Source organism: Sebastes umbrosus, chromosome 12 (assembly GCF_015220745.1).
Source record: "Sebastes umbrosus isolate fSebUmb1 chromosome 12, fSebUmb1.pri, whole genome shotgun sequence".
Lineage (NCBI taxonomy): Eukaryota > Metazoa > Chordata > Actinopteri > Perciformes > Sebastidae > Sebastes > Sebastes umbrosus.
In genome coordinates, this window is record NC_051280.1 from 30,559,745 (window position 1) to 30,579,967 (window position 20,223).

The 20,223-nt window shown below is 35.8% G+C and overlaps 1 long non-coding RNA gene across 1 annotated transcript; it reads right to left on the minus strand.

Annotated features, from left to right (window-relative positions):
- Positions 1 to 1,827: 1,827 nt before the first annotated feature.
- Positions 1,828 to 19,898, minus strand: LOC119498592. The gene is made up of 3 exons (XR_005209144.1): positions 19,125 to 19,898; positions 15,258 to 15,264; positions 1,828 to 1,838 (listed from the first exon to the last, which is right to left on the minus strand). It is a non-coding gene; the product is annotated as an uncharacterized LOC119498592 (long non-coding RNA).
- Between the last annotated feature and the right edge of the window lie 325 nt (positions 19,899 to 20,223).

Consider the following 20,223-nt stretch of genomic DNA (forward strand, 5'->3'; position numbering starts at 1 on the left):
AAGAGCATTACCTCAAAATTCTTATCTAGCCTTGAAGTTTACAGACATACCATGTAAATGTTTTTTTTTTCTTCCTTTTTTTTTTTTGGTGTTTGTCTTTTTGTTTTTTGTTTTTTTTGTTTTTTGGAGACATCATGTATGATGAATTGTAGCTATGATGCTTTTAATAAAAGTGAATCATGATATTCGCCTAGGAAACCAAACCTCCGCTTGCATCTCGTTATTTGTTTCACTTCTTCTCTCGCTTTTATTTTTAGGCAAAACTGCACTTATGAGTTGCGCTCGTTTCCAGGATGAGGTCAGGTCTACTTCCTGCCCTGCTGCTACAAACACACTGGAGGTGTTACACTGCCATACTGTGTGTGTAAATACTATGGTATATCAATATCAATATGTTACTTCAATTATTAAGACTTAAGAACAGGGCTGTCAAACACATTGATATGTCCAATTGGATCTCAAGTGTGCTGAACCAGTAAACCCATTTCATAATGATAACCTAGAAATAACGACACTTCCAAAATCAGTTGCTGAGATGACTCGCTGATCTCTCGGCTACGATTAAAACCAGACTGCTGTTTCCTCAAACCTGCCAATGATTCATTTCTCTTCTCTCTCACTGGCTTTACCTCTGTGAAGAAATAGGAACTAGGAAAACCTTAGTTCTGCTGCTATAGGCCTAGACTGCCAGAGGACTTCCTATGACGCACTGAGCTCCTTCTCTCCTTCTGGATGCATTTTATGTCCCGTTCATGCACGTTACTAACTTGATTTCTTCCCCGGAGTCTTTGTGCTTTCTCGTCTCGCAGGTACCCATGGATCTGGGTTGCTTGACACCCACTAAAGGCCCTGTTCAGACCTGGTATTAACATGCATCCTCAGTGATCCGATCACAAGTGGACAGCTCTAAGTAGTACAGGTATGAACGCACTCAAGACGCATTGAGATTGGATCTTTCAGACCACATTCAGAGGTGGTCTGAGCCACATATGGCCACAGTCTTTTAGCAGTGAATGTGTACGTGAATGCATCCTGGGTCACATTAAGGACCGCCTACTCAACTGGCTGGGATCTGCGGGGTCTCACTGCGCCAGACGTGAGCGCTTGTCTGCCTCGCGGCGTGGAAACGACCTCTGTGCTCTACTGTATTCTGTCGGTATTTTCTCAAAATATATCTTATCTACAGACTATCAGACTAAGAGCAGGAAGTGCATTATCATAAAAATAAACAATGTTATGCTCTTAATTAAATCATAAACACATTGGTTGTATAGATAATATCTATACCCAAAAGTGAAGCCAAAACATCTCGATCGCCGGCTGGTTGTTGTTGGTTTAGGAAGCGCTCGATTTGATATGCAGCAGAGTTTTCTATGAGCAGGACGCGCATTTTAAACGTCAATATCTCAGGCAATCATGTTCATTTAATTGTGATTAAAAAAAAATAAATGTGTTATTAATATTTTATTAATTGTGCAGCCCTCGTGTAAATGGTTTAAGTTTAATTTATTTATTTTATTTAAAATCCAGTCAATGAAAAAAAAAAAAGAAATATGTCAGGAGAGGTCAAGAAGCCAAAAGGCTTATACAAAGGACCTCCCCCAAAACCTCAGGAGAACAAAAAACAATAACAAAAAAGGAAAAAGTACACAAAATGAGCAGAAAAATGAACCAAAAAGCGGAAAACAAAACAAATAAAAACAATGAAATACATAAAAAAAACAGATAAAAAGAAAATATATCTAAACAAATCAAAAGATAATTAGACATCATGAATTAAATGTGATAATTTCCTTTTAAATTTTTTCTAAGGATACGATACAACAATATATTGTATACTAATACAACTATACAATACAAATACAACTTGTACTGTATGTTACAGGAGTCTTAGAGGCCTGTTAGCGGCCCCTAGAGGCCTCAGTGGTCATTACGTGTAACTGGACCACGACAGAGAGAGCAGACCGATGAGAATAAACCAACTATTAGATCAGATGTAAATGTTGTGGTCATAAAACAGTATTCAGTGTGTGTGTGTTAGTGCGTGCGTGCATGTGTGTGTGTCAGTCAGCATTAAAGAGGAAAACGGAGACAGTTGAGTTGAACATTTTGGGGTCGAATGGAGTTGAAATAAGAAAACAGGAAATTTCCTGTGCGTGTGTGTGCGTGCGTGTGTGTGTGCGTGTGTGCATACTCCAGCCAGTTGTTAGAAATGGCCTCCCTCCCACTGGAGCTGCTGACAAGACGCAAACTGACAGCCAGACCCCACTGTGTGTGTGTGCAAGTGTGTGTGTGAGAGAGAGAGAGAGAGAGTGAGAGAGACTGGAATGGACAGTATGTGAGAGATTTTGGCTTTTCTTTTCATCCATGAAACTACCAACTTCAAACTAAACCCGTACATTACATTCAAAGACATGAGGCCTGTACTACGAAGCAACTTCAACATACCCAGGGTATCTTCTCGTTATCTGGCTTAAAGGGAATGTTTGTAAGAATCAGAAATGTCTTGTTAACAGCAACACATGTGGCCGTTAAGTCAACGGAAGTCAGTGTCCTGTTGCTCGTGCTCGCTCTACATAGACATGAACGAGCATCGCTCAAAGCAGTGAGGAGACACACGTCAGCTAAAACCACAATATCACTCTATATTTCAGCTGCTTGGCAGTAATGTTAGCTGACCAGACGAAGGTCTCTCCATGAATCAATGCTGATCCTAGTGTTGGCTTTTCCTGCCTCAGCCTCCCGACCGCGGTCGGAGGGAACAGGGGAGACACCGGAGTTTTGGTCGGAGACGATAACGTTTCTCGCTGTGGAGCCCCGTCACTTCACAAGACACGGGAAACCTCTGTTGGTCTGGAGGAGCTGCAGCATTTATTTCTGCACAAACATCTACTGTACATTCACTAGATATTCTCAGAGCTGAACTAACTCTTCTGCAGTGTGGAGTGTGCGCACATGCACGTGAGGTGGAGCGAAAGAGTGAGAACGAGCGCGGTGTGTGAGTGAAGGCAAGCAGGCAGAGGAGCAGAGACTCCGGTCCTGGAGACCAAAGCTACGGTCTCCCCCGCGTCCTCCGACCGCGGCCAACACTGTTTAACAGACGGGCTTCACTAGATACAACTTTGCGGTTTTGGTGCTTCCGTGTAGTTTGTGTTGGAGGCTGTGTCTGAACAGCGTAGCCACAAGCAAGCGTGCATGGGAGACCGAACCGCAATGATTTATACGTGTAAGAAGTTACAAACAGTCCCTTTAACTAACCCTAACAAACGAGATCCCGCTAAGTGGTCCTAGGACGCCGGTTATTAACTCAGTAACTCAACCCAGGGTTTCTCAGTCTGGTTTGTTTAAAGTAGAAGTTTGGAGACATGTTTCAACTTTACTTTCTGAAGAACTTTCTGTTATCGTCTATGAGGGACACGGGATTCTTTTCCTAAAAGGTGGCGTGGTCATGCGAGCGTATTCTTGGATGATGTAGCTATAGCAACACCATCAATTTTTGATGTGTAGCTCAGTGGCATTCAACTTCTCTTATTTCATGAAATGTGTTTCTGAAAACATTTGAGGCGAGAAATAATCCGTGCAGTTGCTGACTCTGTCCTTATTTTGGATCGACAACGTTTATTTTAAAAGATTCTCGGGAGTTTCGAGAGGTGGCGAGTCGCGTCGAACGCCCGTGATTTGCATAAAGAAGATTAGACCTCGACTTTATGCAAATGAGGAACGGCCATCATGACGCTCCGTCTCTCTAATTGCGCCGCCACGCTACCAGAATGCCTTGCACGGCAGCTTACATAGACAATGAATGGGAGGAGCGTGGAAAGGACACGTACCATTAGGCTCTCTATAGCAACATCATCAATTTTTGATGTGTAGCTTCGTGGCATTCAACGTAAACTACAGAGGCTGCCAATCCCCCTCAGTGGAGGTGTTCTCTGTTTGACATCATATTTATCAGTGTTAGAATATAATGATGTGATCACACTTAGCCTTTAATATACTGCACCTTTTAAAAAAGCGCCTGGCAATATGTACTGAATGGAAGTCAATAGAATGTCCTCGCATGAATAGTAATAGAAATAATGTGTGTGTGTGTGAGCGAGGGTGTGTTTACTCTAGCAGACAGTAGAGAGAGGTGGAGTGTGTGTGTGTGACAGACGTCTGGCCTAATCGCGTTGCTGGAGGAAGTGGGACGTGAAATCCACCAGCCGCCCCATACCACACACACACACGCACACACACACACACACACTGAACCACCAACCCAGCATGTAGTCTTGTCTTCTACCCTCATTTCTCCTTCCAGGAATTTAGAGGGGAAAAAAAACAGACTTCTGTTGGTGTATTGAAGGTCCTTGCAAAAATGCCAAGATCAGATCTTCCATAAAAATATAAGATCAGTGCTGCAAAACTATATATACATTAATTATAAATGATATGTGAAGCTGTAGTGAAATAATTAGATTGATTAAAATAGTTGTTTTCAAGCGGGAATTCAATTATTGAAAAGCCACTGCGCGTCAATGTTTACTAAACACACTGTAAAGGGTTTGCTGATATTGTTTAATCAGTCATCTTAATATGCAGAGCATCTGAGCCGTGGTATATCGGGACAAAGCCTGCCTTTGTTTCTGAAGGCTCTTCTGTCGGAAGCAGCTCTGCTGGCATCACGGCTCTGTCTGCATGTATATCAGGCCAGGCTCGGCTCTGCCAGCTAACTTGTAATGAATCTAGCCAGATTAGTGAATATCCAGCCTTATTGTCCAACATACTGTACATCATGTTGATGATAATCTCTATAAACAGATTCTGCGTTCACATGTAGAATCTGTAGGCAACGGGACAAGATTGTGGTACCGGAAGCGCTCTGGTTTCCGGTTTATTGTCTAAACCTAAAGAAGTTGTAGTTTTGCCACTTAAACCTAAAGAAGTTGTTTTGATGCCTAAACCTAAAGAAGTTGTAGTTTTGTTGCCTAAACCTAAACAAGTTGTTTTGTTGCCTATAACTGAAGAAGTTGTTTTGTTGCCTAAACCTAAAGAAGTTGTAGTTTTATTGCTTAAACCTAAAGAACTTGTTTTGTTGCGTAAACCTAAAGAAGTTGTAGTTTTTTCACCTAAACCTAAAGAACTTGTTTTGTTCCCTAAACCTGAAAAGTTGTTTTGTTGCCTATAACTGAAGAAGTTGTTTTGTTGCCTAAACCTAAAAAAGTTGTAGTTCTGTTGCCTAAACCTAAAGAAGTCATAGTTTTGTTGCCTAAACCTAAAGAAGTTGTAGTTTTGTCACCTAAACCTAAAGAACTTGTTTTGTTCCCTAAACCTAAAGACGTTTTAGTTTTGTTGCGTAAACCTAAAGAAGTTGTAGTTTTGTCACCTAAACCTAAAGTAGTTGTAGTTTTGTTGCCTAAACCTAAAGAAGTTGTAGTTTTGTCGCTTAAACCTAAAGAAGTTGTAGTTTTGTTGCCTAAACCTAAAGAAGTTGTAGTTTTGTTGCCTAAACCTAAAGAAGTTGTAGTTGTGTTGCCTAAACCTAAAGACATTGTAGTTTTGTTGCCTAAACTTAAAGAAGTTGTAGTTTTGTTGTCTAAACCTAAAGAAGCCTTTTTGTTTGTGTTCAAAATGTGACATTTTATTCAGTTTTACATGTTAGAACGGGTTTCATTTAAGTTTCACTTTCACTTTCACAACGTAGTAGGTGAAGTAGGCTCCTATTGACCCACATCTATGGTGCTTATAGTGACTGATAACGCCTATTTAATGGCCTGATAACAGTCGAATCGGGTCATCAAAATTAACATAAAACAAAATAAAGTAATAAATTATAAATTAAATATGCTATAGCCATGAAAGCTCTGTCGGTCTCCCTCTTCTTCTCACCCTTTCATCTCATACTCTTCCGTGTGTGTGCGTGCACGCTCATGTCCAGATGAATCTCTCTCCACTCGGCTGGATGTGTCACTTCCTGCTCTCTGCGGTTGTCATGGAGAGGCCAGGGCTCCAGCGATAAAGAGCCATCTGCCGTCAGCATGACCACCTACAGCCCGGCCGCCGTCACGGCAACCGTGATTGATAGCCCCCAGAGAGAGAGAGAGAGAGAGAGAGAGAGAGAGAGAAACAGAGAGAGAGTGTGAGAGAGAGAGAGAGAGAGAGAGTGAGAGAGAGAGAGAGAGAGAGAGAGAAAGAGAGAGAATAAATATGATAAAAAGGGAGGAGAGAGAAATGAGAAAGGCATCGAGGAGAAGGAGGAAGACAGTGGGGGTTTGAAGGAGGAGGAGAATAAAGGAGGGAGGAGAGAAGAAAATGAAGAGGAGGAGAGGAAAGAGAGACAGGTCCAGATGTCCTCCTGTTTGCTCTGGGGTTTTAAGTCTCTCTCTCTGTTTCCAAGGGAGACAAATGGTAAAAACATGACATTGAGAGCCAGTGCATCAATTGCTTGCACACAAACACACACACACAGCCGTGTACTTCTATCTTTGTGAGGACACTCATTGACATAATGCATTCCCAAGCCAATTACCCGAACCCTAACATAAACCTGACTCCAACCTGGACCTTAAAACCAAGTCTGAACCCTCAAACAGGCCTTCAAAGGTCAGTCAGAAGGTGAGGACTGGCCAAAATGTCCTCTCTTTCAGAGAATGTCCTCACTCTGAAGGTCTAAAACGCAAATTGGTCCTCACAAAGATAGCTGTGCAAGAACACACACACACACATAATGGCATTCATTGAACCTCACTTCCTCCTCCGGCTGAGGGGAGGATATATGTTTCTGCAATAATGAGAGTTTGGGATGACATAAAGGCTCTTTCTTCCTTTTTTTTTTTTTTTTGACATTTCTGGATTTCCTGTTGCTGAAGATTCAGATTTGAGAAATTTTGGGGTAAAAAAACATTTGGGGCTGTGTTTTTGTAAGTATGTCGAAAAATGTCAAGAATAAAGTCATAGTTAAGTATGTCGAAAAATTTCATGAAAAAAGTCAAAATATAGTATGTCGAAAAATTTCATGAAAAAAGTCAAAATATAGTATGACGAAAAATTTCATGAAAAAAGTCAAATTATAGTATGACGAAAAATTTCATGAAAAAAGTCAAATTATAGTATGTTGAAAAATTTCATGAAAAAAGTCAAAATATAGTATGTCGAAAAATTTCATGAAAAAAGTCAAAATATAGTATGTGGAAAAATTTCATGAAAAAAGTCATAGTTAAGTATGTCGAAAAATTTCATGAAAAAAGTCAAAATATAGTATGTCGAAAAATTTCATGAAAAAAGTCAAAATATAGTATGTCGAAAAATTTCATGAAAAAAGTCAAAATATAGTATGACGAAAAATTTCATGAAAAAAGTCAAATTATAGTATGTCGAAAAATTTCATGAAAAAAGTCAAAATATAGTATGATGAAAAATTTCATGAAAAAAGTCAAATTATAGTATGACGAAAAATTTCATGAAAAAAGTCAAAATATATGACAAAAAATTTCATAAAAAAAGTCAAAATATAGTATGTTGAAAAATTTCATGAAAAAAGTCAAAATATAGTATGACGAAAAATTTCATGAAAAAAGTCAAAATATAGTATGTCGAAAAATTTCATGAAAAAAGTCAAAATATAGTATGTGGAAAAATTTCATGAAAAAAGTCATAGTTAAGTATGTCGAAAAATTTCATGAAAAAAGTCAAAATATAGTATGTTGAAAAATTTCATGAAAAGTCAAAATATAGTATGACGAAAAATTTCATGAAAAAAGTCAAATTATAGTATATCGAAAAATTTCATGAAAAAAGTCTAAAATATAGTATGTCGAAAAATTTCATGAAAAAAGTCTAAAATATAGTATGTCGAAAAATTTCATGAAAAAAGTCAAAATATAGCATGTCGAAAAATTTCATGAAAAAAGTCAAAATATAGTATGACGAAAAATTTCATGAAAAAAGTCAAAATATAGTATGTCGAAAAATTTCATGAAAAAAGTCTAAAATATAGTATGTCGAAAAATTTCATGAAAAAAGTCAAAATATAGCATGTCGAAAAATTTCATGAAAAAAGTCAAAATATACTATGACGAAAAATTTCATGAAAAAAGTCAAAATATAGTATGTCGAAAAATTTCATGAAAAAAGTCAAATTATAGTATGTCGAAAAATTTCATGAAAAAAGTCAAAATATAGCATGTCGAAAAATTTCATGAAAAAAGTCAAAATATAGTATGACGAAAAATTTCATGAAAAAAGTCAAAATATAGTATGTCGAAAAATTTCATGAAAAAAGTCTAAAATATAGTATGTCGAAAAATTTCATGAAAAAAGTCAAAATATAGCATGTCGAAAAATTTCATGAAAAAAGTCAAAATATAGTATGTCGAAAAATTTCATGAAAAAAGTCAAAATATAGTATGTCGAAAAATTTCATGAAAAAAGTCAAATTATAGTATGTCGAAAAATTTCATGAAAAAAGTCAAAATATAGTATGTCGAAAAATTTCATGAAAAAAGTCAAAATATAGTATGTCGAAAAATTTCATGAAAAAAGTCAAAATATAGTATGTCGAAAAATTTCATGAAAAAAGTCAAAATATAGTATGACGAAAAATTTCATGAAAAAAGTCAAATTATAGTATGTCGAAAAATTTCATGAAAAAAGTCAAAATATAGTATGATGAAAAATTTCATGAAAAAAGTCAAATTATAGTATGACGAAAAATTTCATGAAAAAAGTCAAAATATATGACAAAAAATTTCATAAAAAAAGTCAAAATATAGTATGTTGAAAAATTTCATGAAAAAAGTCAAAATATAGTATGACGAAAAATTTCATGAAAAAAGTCAAAATATAGTATGTCGAAAAATTTCATGAAAAAAGTCAAAATATAGTATGTGGAAAAATTTCATGAAAAAAGTCATAGTTAAGTATGTCGAAAAATTTCATGAAAAAAGTCAAAATATAGTATGTTGAAAAATTTCATGAAAAGTCAAAATATAGTATGACGAAAAATTTCATGAAAAAAGTCAAATTATAGTATGTCGAAAAATTTCATGAAAAAAGTCAAAATATAGTGTGACGAAAAATTTCATAAAAAAAGTCAAAATATAGTATGTTGAAAAATTTCATGAAAAAAGTCAAAATATAGTATGACGAAAAATTTCATGAAAAAAGTCAAAATATAGTATGTCGAAAAATTTCATGAAAAAAGTCAAAATATAGTGTGACGAAAAATTTCATAAAAAAAGTCAAAATATAGTATGTCAAAAAATTTCATGAAAAAAGTCAAAATATAGTATGACGAAAAATTTCATGAAAAAAGTCAAAATATAGTATGTCGAAAAATTTCATGAAAAAAGTCTAAAATATAGTATGTCGAAAAATTTCATGAAAAAAGTCAAAATATAGCATGTCGAAAAATTTCATGAAAAAAGTCAAAATATAGTATGTCGAAAAATTTCATGAAAAACGTCAAATTATAGTATGTCGAAAAATTTCATGAAAAAAGTCAAAATATAGTATGACGAAAAATTTCATGAAAAAAGTCAAAATATAGTATGTCGAAAAATTTCATGAAAAAAGTCTAAAATATAGTATGTCGAAAAATTTCATGAAAAAAGTCAAAATATAGTATGTCGAAAAATTTCATGAAAAAAGTCAAAATATAGTATGTCAAAAAATTTCATGAAAAAAGTCAAATTATAGTATGTTGAAAAGTTTCATGAAAAACGTCAAATTATAGTATGTCGAAAAATTTCATGAAAAAAGTCAAAATATAGTATGACGAAAAATTTCATGAAAAAAGTCAAAATATAGTATGTCGAAAAATTTCATGAAAAAAGTCATAGTTAAGTATGTCGAAAAATTTCATGAAAAAAGTCTAAAATATAGTATGTCGAAAAATTTCATGAAAAAAGTCAAAATATAGTATGTCGAAAAATTTCATGAAAAAAGTCAAAATATAGTATGTCGAAAAATTTCATGAAAAAAGTCAAATTATAGTATGTCGAAAAATTTCATGAAAAAAGTCAAAATATAGTATGTCGAAAAATTTCATGAAAAAAGTCAAAATATAGTATGTCGAAAAATTTCATGAAAAAAGTCAAAATATAGTATGTCGAAAAATTTCATGAAAAAAGTCAAAATATACTATGACGAAAAATTTCATGAAAAAAGTCAAAATATAGTATGTCGAAAAATTTCATGAAAAAAGTCAAAATATAGTATGACGAAAAATTTCATAAAAAAGTCAAATTATAGTATGTCGAAAAATTTCATGAAAAAAGTCAAAATATAGTATGTCGAAAAATTTCATGAAAAAAGTCTAAAATATAGTATGTCGAAAAATTTCATGAAAAAAGTCAAAATATAGCATGTCGAAAAATTTCATGAAAAAAGTCAAAATATAGTATGACGAAAAATTTCATGAAAAAAGTCAAAATATAGTATGTCGAAAAATTTCATGAAAAAAGTCTAAAATATAGTATGTCGAAAAATTTCATGAAAAAAGTCAAAATATAGCATGTCGAAAAATTTCATGAAAAAAGTCAAAATATACTATGACGAAAAATTTCATGAAAAAAGTCAAAATATAGTATGTCGAAAAATTTCATGAAAAAAGTCAAAATATAGTATGACGAAAAATTTCATAAAAAAGTCAAATTATAGTATGTCGAAAAATTTCATGAAAAAAGTCAAAATATAGTATGTCGAAAAATTTCATGAAAAAAGTCTAAAATATAGTATGTCGAAAAATTTCATGAAAAACGTCAAATTATAGTATGTCGAAAAATTTCATGAAAAAAGTCAAAATATAGTATGACGAAAAATTTCATGAAAAAAGTCAAAATATAGTATGTCGAAAAATTTCATGAAAAAAGTCTAAAATATAGTATGTCGAAAAATTTCATGAAAAAAGTCAAAATATAGTATGTCGAAAAATTTCATGAAAAAAGTCAAAATATAGTATGTCAAAAAATTTCATGAAAAAAGTCAAATTATAGTATGTCGAAAAATTTCATGAAAAACGTCAAATTATAGTATGTCGAAAAATTTCATGAAAAAAGTCAAAATATAGTATGACGAAAAATTTCATGAAAAAAGTCAAAATATAGTATGTCGAAAAATTTCATGAAAAAAGTCATAGTTAAGTATGTCGAAAAATTTCATGAAAAAAGTCTAAAATATAGTATGTCGAAAAATTTCATGAAAAAAGTCAAAATATAGTATGTCGAAAAATTTCATGAAAAAAGTCAAAATATAGTATGTCGAAAAATTTCATGAAAAAAGTCAAATTATAGTATGTCGAAAAATTTCATGAGAAAAGTCAAAATATAGTATGTCGAAAAATTTCATGAAAAAAGTCAAAATATAGTATGTCGAAAAATTTCATGAAAAAAGTCAAAATATAGTATGTCGAAAAATTTCATGAAAAAAGTCAAAATATACTATGACGAAAAATTTCATGAAAAAAGTCAAAATATAGTATGTCGAAAAATTTCATGAAAAAAGTCAAAATATAGTATGACGAAAAATTTCATAAAAAAGTCAAATTATAGTATGTCGAAAAATTTCATGAAAAAAGTCAAAATATACTATGACGAAAAATTTCATGAAAAAAGTCAAAATATAGTATGTCGAAAAATTTCATGAAAAAAGTCAAAATATAGTATGACGAAAAATTTCATAAAAAAGTCAAATTATAGTATGTCGAAAAATTTCATGAAAAAAGTCAAAATATACTATGATGAAAAATTTCATGAAAAAAGTCAAATTATAGTATGTCGAAAAATTTCATGAAAAAAGTCAAAATATAGTATGTTGAAAAATTTCATAAAAAAAGTCAAAATATAGTATGTCGAAAAATTTCATGAAAAAAGTCATAGTTAAGTATGTCGAAAAATTTCATGAAAAAAGTCAAAATATAGTATGACGAAAAATTTCATAAAAAAAGTCAAAATATAGTATGTTGAAAAATTTCATGAAAAAAGTCAAAATATAGTATGACGAAAAATTTCATGAAAAAAGTCAAAATATAGTATGTCGAAAAATTTCATGAAAAAAGTCAAAATATAGTATGTCGAAAAATTTCATGAAAAAAGTCAAAATATAGTATGACGAAAAATTTCATGAAAAAAGTCAAAATATAGTATGATGAAAAATTTCATAAAAAAAGTCAAAATATAGTATGTTGAAAAATTTCATGAAAAAAGTCAAAATATAGTATGACGAAAAATTTCATGAAAAAAGTCAAAATATAGTATGTCGAAAAATTTCATGAAAAAAGTCAAAATATAGATGTCGAAAAATTTCATGAAAAAAGTCAAAATATAGTATGACGAAAAATTTCATGAAAAAAGTCAAAATATTAGTATGACGAAAAATTTCATGAAAAAAGTCAAAATATAGTATGTTGAAAAATTTCATGAAAAAAGTCAAAATATAGTATGTCGAAAAATTTCATGAAAAAAGTCATAGTTAAGTATGTCGAAAAATTTCATGAAAAAAGTCAAAATATAGTATGACGAAAAATTTCATAAAAAAAAGTCAAAATATAGTATGTTGAAAAATTTCATGAAAAAAGTCAAAATATAGTATGTCGAAAAATTTCATGAAAAAAGTCAAAATATAGTATGTCGAAAAATTTCATGAAAAAAGTCAAAATATAGTATGTCAAAAAATTTCATGAAAAAAGTCAAATTATAGTATGTCGAAAAATTTCATGAAAAAAGTCAAAATATAGTGTGATGAAAAATTTCATGAAAAAAGTCAAAATATAGTATGACGAAAAATTTCATAAAAAAAAGTCAAAATATAGTATGTTGAAAAATTTCATGAAAAAAGTCAAAATATAGTATGTCGAAAAATTTCATGAAAAAAGTCAAAATATAGTATGTCGAAAAACTTCATGAAAAAAGTCAAAATATAGTATGTCAAAAAATTTCATGAAAAAAGTCAAATTATAGTATGTCGAAAAATTTCATGAAAAAAGTCAAAATATAGTGTGATGAAAAATTTCATGAAAAAAGTCAAAATATAGTATGTTGAAAAATTTCATGAAAAAAGTCAAAATATAGCATGACGAAAAATTTCATGAAAAAAGTCAAAATATAGTATGTCGAAAAATTTCATGAAAAAAGTCAAAATATAGTATGTCGAAAAATTTCATGGAATAAGTCAAAATATAGTATGACGAAAAATTTCATGAAAAAAGTCAAAATATAGTATGTCGAAAAATTTCATGAAAAAAGTCAAAATATAGTATGTCGAAAAATGTCATGAAAAAGTCATAGTATAGTTTGTTGAAAAATTTCATGAAAAAAAACTCATAGTTAAGTATGTTGAAAAATTTCATGAAAAAAGTCAAAATATAGTGTGTCGAAAAATTTCATGAAAAAAAGTCATAGTATAGTTTGCTGAAAAATTTCATGAAAAAAAGGTATAATATGTTGAAAAATGTTATCATAAAAAAGTCATAGTGTAGTATGTCGGAGAAATTAAAAAAAGTCATAGTATATCTGCTTAAGTTGTTCTTTTTAGATGTGCTAATGTCGTTTCTAAAGAGAGAAACTAGAGCCGCCATTGATTCTGTCACGTTGTAGTACGCTATAATTTGACTTGACACTTGCATCAAGTTGAAAATTCATGTAAAAGCACAGTATAAAAGTGGAGGTGTCATGTCCGACACCAGAGATGGCGGTTTGTGTTTCACACGAGCAGCCTTTGTTGTCCTGCTTTGTGCTCTAATTTGATCCACTTTATGAGCTTCCTGTCCTGATTCCCCCTGAACTGAGAAATTCCAGTAACACACTGGTAAGATGAGCAGCCAAACCAGTCGGCAGTGGAAAACAGCCGAGTGCTTTCCTGGAAACATCCAGCTGCTGCTGCTGCTGCATTACCACAGTTCTTTTTTATTGTGGCGACCTTCAGCTCTCTGAGGTGACTCATGACAATTTCAGCTGTTATTATCTCATAATTCATCTCAGATTAAAGCTTCACGCTGCTTCAATTGAATATGTTATTTATATATATATGTGTAACTGTTTCTATGTGTGTATCTTGAACAGATTTATTTGATTAATTTGTAATTTATTTTTGAGGCTGATTTCATTTCATCCCATTCAGTTCATCTCCTCATCTAAATCAATAGAGATATGAATCAGCCCTGTGTGTGGTCTGCAGGGAGAAAATCCATTTCTATGGCAGGAGATACGAGATCCTCACTGGGCCAGCGTGTGTGTGTGTGTGTGTGTGTGTGTGTGTGTGTGTGTGTGTGTGTGTGTGTGTGACCAGTGAAATACGACCCAGGGTGTCTGGGGTCCATCCATTTCCAGCGGCCGCTGCTGATGGCACTGTGTCAGCCTATCATATCGCTTAATGACTCTGAAGTCATCACTTACCTCATCCTGACATCAGGTATCGATTGGCTGACTGAGAGAGAGGGCTGATGGATGGATGAGCAGGCCAGACAGCCGGATGGACGGACAGATGGACGGACGGGTGGACAGCTGAAGACGAGAGTTAATCTCATTAAAAAAATATGTTCATTACATACGACTCCCTCAGCGGTCTTTGAATTCAATAAATCAGCAATACAGATCATAAAAAAGGAAAAATCATTAAATAGATAACTTATTCTGTGTTTTCACTTTCCAAAATCCATCATGGCTGCATCATGTTTACTGTACAGGAGTGGCACATTCAAGTACCTCACTAATTTAGCATTGCACTTGATACATACTGGCTGTATCCAAAACCGCCTACTACATCCTATTGACGAACGCAGTATGCAGTATGTACTGTATACTGTATACTGTATACTGTATACTGTGTTCGTCAGTAGTATGTAGGATGGAATGTAAATCAATTTTTTTCCTAGTACGCCAGGCTGGGCTTCGCGGGTTTCTGGTTTTGGAAAGCGGAAGTAAACAGCACGGACAATAGCAAACCTCCGCTACTTTACAATACAAAAATGACCTAAAGTGACCGTTCCAGCGCTTTGCATTGTGGGATACAGTAGGCGACTGGTCCGATGCAGACTGGAGATTTTTTTCCGAATCAGTACGACATCCGGGTATTTTTGGCATTCTTTGACATACTACATTTTGGCCAAATCAGTACGTACTACTACTATAGCATGAGGTTTCAGATACAGCCTCTGTCTTTTTTTATAACAGCGGCCTATCCAGCGGTTTGGCTGGAGGGCTCGGCACCAACGCTGAATCCTTGCGTTCTGATGCTGCTTGGAGTGCATCCACTTCAAAGGTCTGCGGTCAGTCTGCAACACAAACTCTCTTCCCAAAAAGGTAATACTTCAATGAATCAATCGCCCACTTTGCAGCCAGTCCCTCCTTTTCCACAGTAGAGTACTTTCTATCCCGGTCAAGCAGTTTCTTGCTCAAGAACAGGACAGGTTTCTCTGAGCTAGCACTGCTCCTAGTCCAACACCATCAACCTGCACAAGGAAGTGTTTTGTTCAGGCAGGGCTCTTCGACGTCACAATCACGCTTTAATATCTTTTATATCTACTTATTCTCTCTCTTTCAGACTCTCAAACCAGAGTTGGTGATTATTGGAACAGTGGAAAGACTAACAAAGACACACCCACTCACTGCTTGAGGTTTTGCCCTTTTGGAAAAATTACAAAAATGTTGTGCACCCTGGACTTCTAACCCCCAAAAGGCAAAACTAGACCACACTGTCAACCATCACACCAAATTTGAAGTTCCTAAGTTAAATGGTTTTTGAGGTCTGCTCTGGAAACGAAAGTGTGACACGCGGACGGACGGAAGGACGGACATGCGGAGCGCTACATACCCCCGACTACGTCGTCGCGGGGGTAAAATTACTGTCTCTGTCAATGGAGTCTGGTGGCTTTGAAGAGCGCATATTAATTGTATGATTTGTAAGTTAATACGTTTATTATTAATGTTAATAATTGTCCCAAATCCCTGTTGATTTTATTTATTATATGTGCCAGAAAAGGGACAGAAAATACGTTTCCATCACTGCTAATCGGAGCTGGAGCCAATAAATACCCGTGACTACTGCAGAGAGTCATTTGTCCCAGGAATGAATGCAGATTATAACCTTTCCCACGGAAGACAAAAGCCAGATGTTAGTGGGTGTTGGTGGGTTTTTGTCCAGTGGGAAAGTCTGAATCTAAGGCTGGGGTCGAAAAGTTAAAAAAAAATGACGTCTTAATGTCTTTTCCTAACCGCTTTTCCTCGACCTCGATGGAAAACGTCATGAGGTCAAGGAAAGATGAGAAGGAGAATTCAGAAGGAGTTAGGAAAAGACAACCGTGGTGTTAAGAGAATCCGACTGCACTTTCACTATAGGTTCCGTAATTCTGATGTGACGGCGGCGGATGTTAGTGACGTGGTGAAACTACAATGTTCTGAAGATGGACTACAAAAGGCGTTGCTTCCCCCGTGCGTTCTTAAATAGCTCTATCAGTGACAGACTGCTTCACCCGCGGTGTGAAAGAGAGATACTGCAGGTCCTTCTGCTGCTGTCATCAACATATAATAAAGGATTATCTGACCTAATGTGGACAGCGGTGAAAAATATCACTTCATTACCAAGGTTGGAATTGAAATTAAAAAAGGAATAACCTACAAGCTACCACTAAGTTTATATGGCAAATATTGACGAAGGAGTAGAACCATTAAATGTGCATTTGTGTTATTTAAACTGTGTCAGTGGTTATTGTTTTATTTGCATGTAGACGTGCATTACGATGTGTTATGTTAGTGTATGATGAGTAGTGTGGATGTGTGTCACCATGTAAACTATGTGGACCCCAGGAAGAATAGCTGCTGCTATGCAAAAGCTAACGGGGATCTAAATAAACAAACAAAATGTGTACGTCTTCCTACTCCTTTTTGGACGTTATATTTATTTACATTGATTATTTGTTTACTGTTCATTTTATTTGTTATTGTTTTGTTTTTTACATATTTGTTACTTATTATGTCGAAATAAATAAATAGAAATAAAGTGAAACCAAATGGTTGTCACTGTCCACTCATACAGTATTTATCAACATGAATCCCAATTAGTATATGACTGTATGAAAATAATATGCATGATAAGTATATTGTTTGTTTTCATGAAGGACAGAATGGTGCGTCGCGTTAAAAGTTGCGGCCTCAAGGAATTGTGGGATATTATTATCTCCTTTCCTTTTGGTAAAGGATGGTCCAGTGTATCCTACGCTAAAGGAGATCATAAAGGAAGCATTGAAGTAACATTTAGAGGATTCAAACAGCTCTTATCACGGCTGTTATGAGATACTTCACTACATTAGGAACCTTCCTAAGAGAGAAAAAGACTTTTCGACTGCAGCCTATAGTGTGTTTTCTAGTATTTGGTTATAACGGAGATTTCTGTTGGGAGTCAATGCAGCAGCAAAAAACATTGATTGAGTCATGGATTCCTGTTATAGTCATAGACTCTGTGTGTGTGTGTGTGTGTGTGCTCTCCTTTTCACCCCGCTGCCTAATGACCTACACCCCCCGCCTGCCTCCCTGCCTCCCCTCCCCCTCACCACCGAGCACTGTGAGGGAGGAACACGGAGGTGTGGAGGGGGATGGGAGGAGCAGATCAACCACAGATCTGGAGATCATCCGCATCACTGAACACACACACAGACAGGGGAGGGGCTCTGAGGTCATCAGCCAGGCTACATGCTATTGGTCAGCTGGGAGGTCATAGATCTGTGCCTAGCAGAAATGTCTTTCCTTCTTTCCTTCCTTCCTGGGGCTAAAGTCAATCCCAGCATGCATTGGATGAGAATCTAGGAGGCCACCATTCAAACACGGCGCTAATACACACAGACACATATCTCCGGAGAAATTAGCATCTGCGGTCCACCTGACACCTGACGTATATTAAGATGGACGGATTCTGCAGCGGATCATGAAAACAAAATGAAGCCCAAGAAGGAAAATGCTCTACTTGAAAAACTCTGTTCAGGGTCAGATCTACTTTACTTCCTTTTTTTAAGGAGGATCATGCATCATGCATACAATATCAGAAGATCATACCAGGAAAAAAAAAACAGGAGATAAGGAGGAAGGTGTCAGCCTCTTTGAAAGAGACGTGAATGTGGGATCATTAAACATGATTTTAAAGGGCCACTTCACCCAAATGACGTGCACGTTTAGTTCCATTTGTTTGCCTATCACCTCAGTACAACAGAGTGCTACAGGGGTATTTTGGTAGGCCAACCAGGAAGTTTGTATCAGCCTGGGTTCCCTCGATAAAAAGTCAACATGATTTCTCTATTGGGTTATTATGATACTTACAAGTTTTGTTCAGCAAGATAATCTCTACAAATGAACATTACTTCTATGATTTTTGAAGTGCAAATGCAATCGCCAGAAGTAGGGATGCACCGATCTACTTTTTTTCAGACCGAGTACAAGTGCTCACATTTGGGTACTCGCCGATACCGAGTACCGATACGAGTACTTCTCTGTGCCAAAAGACCCTCGTTAACAGCCAGCTGGAGTGTGTGAGCGACACACGGCAGGCTGGGGAGTCCCACATACGAGGTGGTGCGCCGTGACCGGCTCTAGGTCGGCTTGGAAAGGCTCGGGGCGAAGGTTGATTCCCGGGGCCATGGTCTAAGGGCTCGCTGCCCGACTGTCGACCGGGCGGACTGTCCTCAGTGCGCCCCAACCGCATCGTGTCCCCAGGGCGGGGCTCGGCTCAAGTAAAAGGTGCCAGGGGTCTGCGGCGATGGCTGCAACCCACCCGGCCCGTCTTGAAACACAGACCAAGAACTCTAACGCACGCGCGAGTCAGAGGGTGCAAGCAAAACCCTGTGGTGCAATGAAAGTGAGGGCACCACCGGCCGTCTCACCTGCACCGTCGGGGAGGTGGAGCGTGACCGCGTGCGATAGGACCCGAAAGATGGTGACGAGAGGTTAACGTCACGCTGCCGTATCGGTACCGTTGTATCAGAGCCGGTTTGCGAGTTCAAGTACGAGTACATGAGCACAGTATCGGACCCGATACCCGATACTGGTATCGGTATCGACGAATCGGCGTGATGACGTTTGCAACATGTTAGCAACCGCCTTTATTAAGACACGTAAAAGCTTCAAAAAGTGTGGTATTTATTGATATATTTTATGTCAAACATTAAAATTTCTTCAGCTTGTGTTAACCACAGATCTTATTTCAGAGCATCTTACTAAAATCCCATTCACAAAAACTCATTGACTCCGAGACGACGGAACCGGAAGTGCAAAAATACCAACTCATCTCCAGGTTTTAGGACTTAATTTGAACAAGTTAATGGTGGCGGACTCGCTGTCACATGGTGACGTCACATTCCCAGTGTCAACACTGTGTGCGTTCAAACAGGTAAGTCAACAGGTGATTGGAACACACATCTAAGGATGTCCAACATGTCCGCCAGCGTTTCATCAGCTGAATGCCTCCTGCAGAGTTCAATAGAGCAGCACCTGGTTTAAAGCTCCATCCTCCATCTGTATGAGGCAACAGTTGCCTGATGGTGATCTCATCCTGGACACAGCCGCTCTCACTGTAACTCTATCCCCCGTTATTCTCCCCTCTCACACTGTGTCTGTGTGTCTGCTAGTGTCATGTAGTAAGGGCTCGGTTATGAAACATCTGGGGAGATGACACCGATGACAGATTACACTGTCTTATACTCAGTACCCTGATGTTTAGTATCACTGTGTTATTCCTGTATTGTACCTACAGTGATTGATTGAGAGTCTCAGATTACTTTTCTTTTGTCTCTTTGGTTTCACTGGAATATTCCTCTAATCCCATAATCCTGAAGAATATTATTCTGAGTTTGAGGTTTCCTACTCTGCAGACGGACCAGTGCAGGCAGCAGGACTTGGCTCACACTGACCTCTGGTGGATCACAAAGGAACTGAATCGAATGCCAGCACTGCTTTTAGAATTAGAAACGGGATTAACGCCAATTTTCACATACAAGGAATTTGCCTTGTTGGTGTTTGGTCCATAACTAACAACATAGTGAGAGAAAATAAAAAAGATATTAGCAAGTACTGCAAACATAATCAAAAACATGCGAGAAACTGCTGAACAGTTTGAGCAGAAATGGGCAAAATATTGTCCCCTAAGTGTGCAAAACTTGCAATTATGTACAGAGATGATAGTACAAAAGATATCCAAAGATGTGTTAATGTAGTGTGTATTTAATGTCTGAAAACTTGGCAGCTGCCAGCATGAGAGCCAACA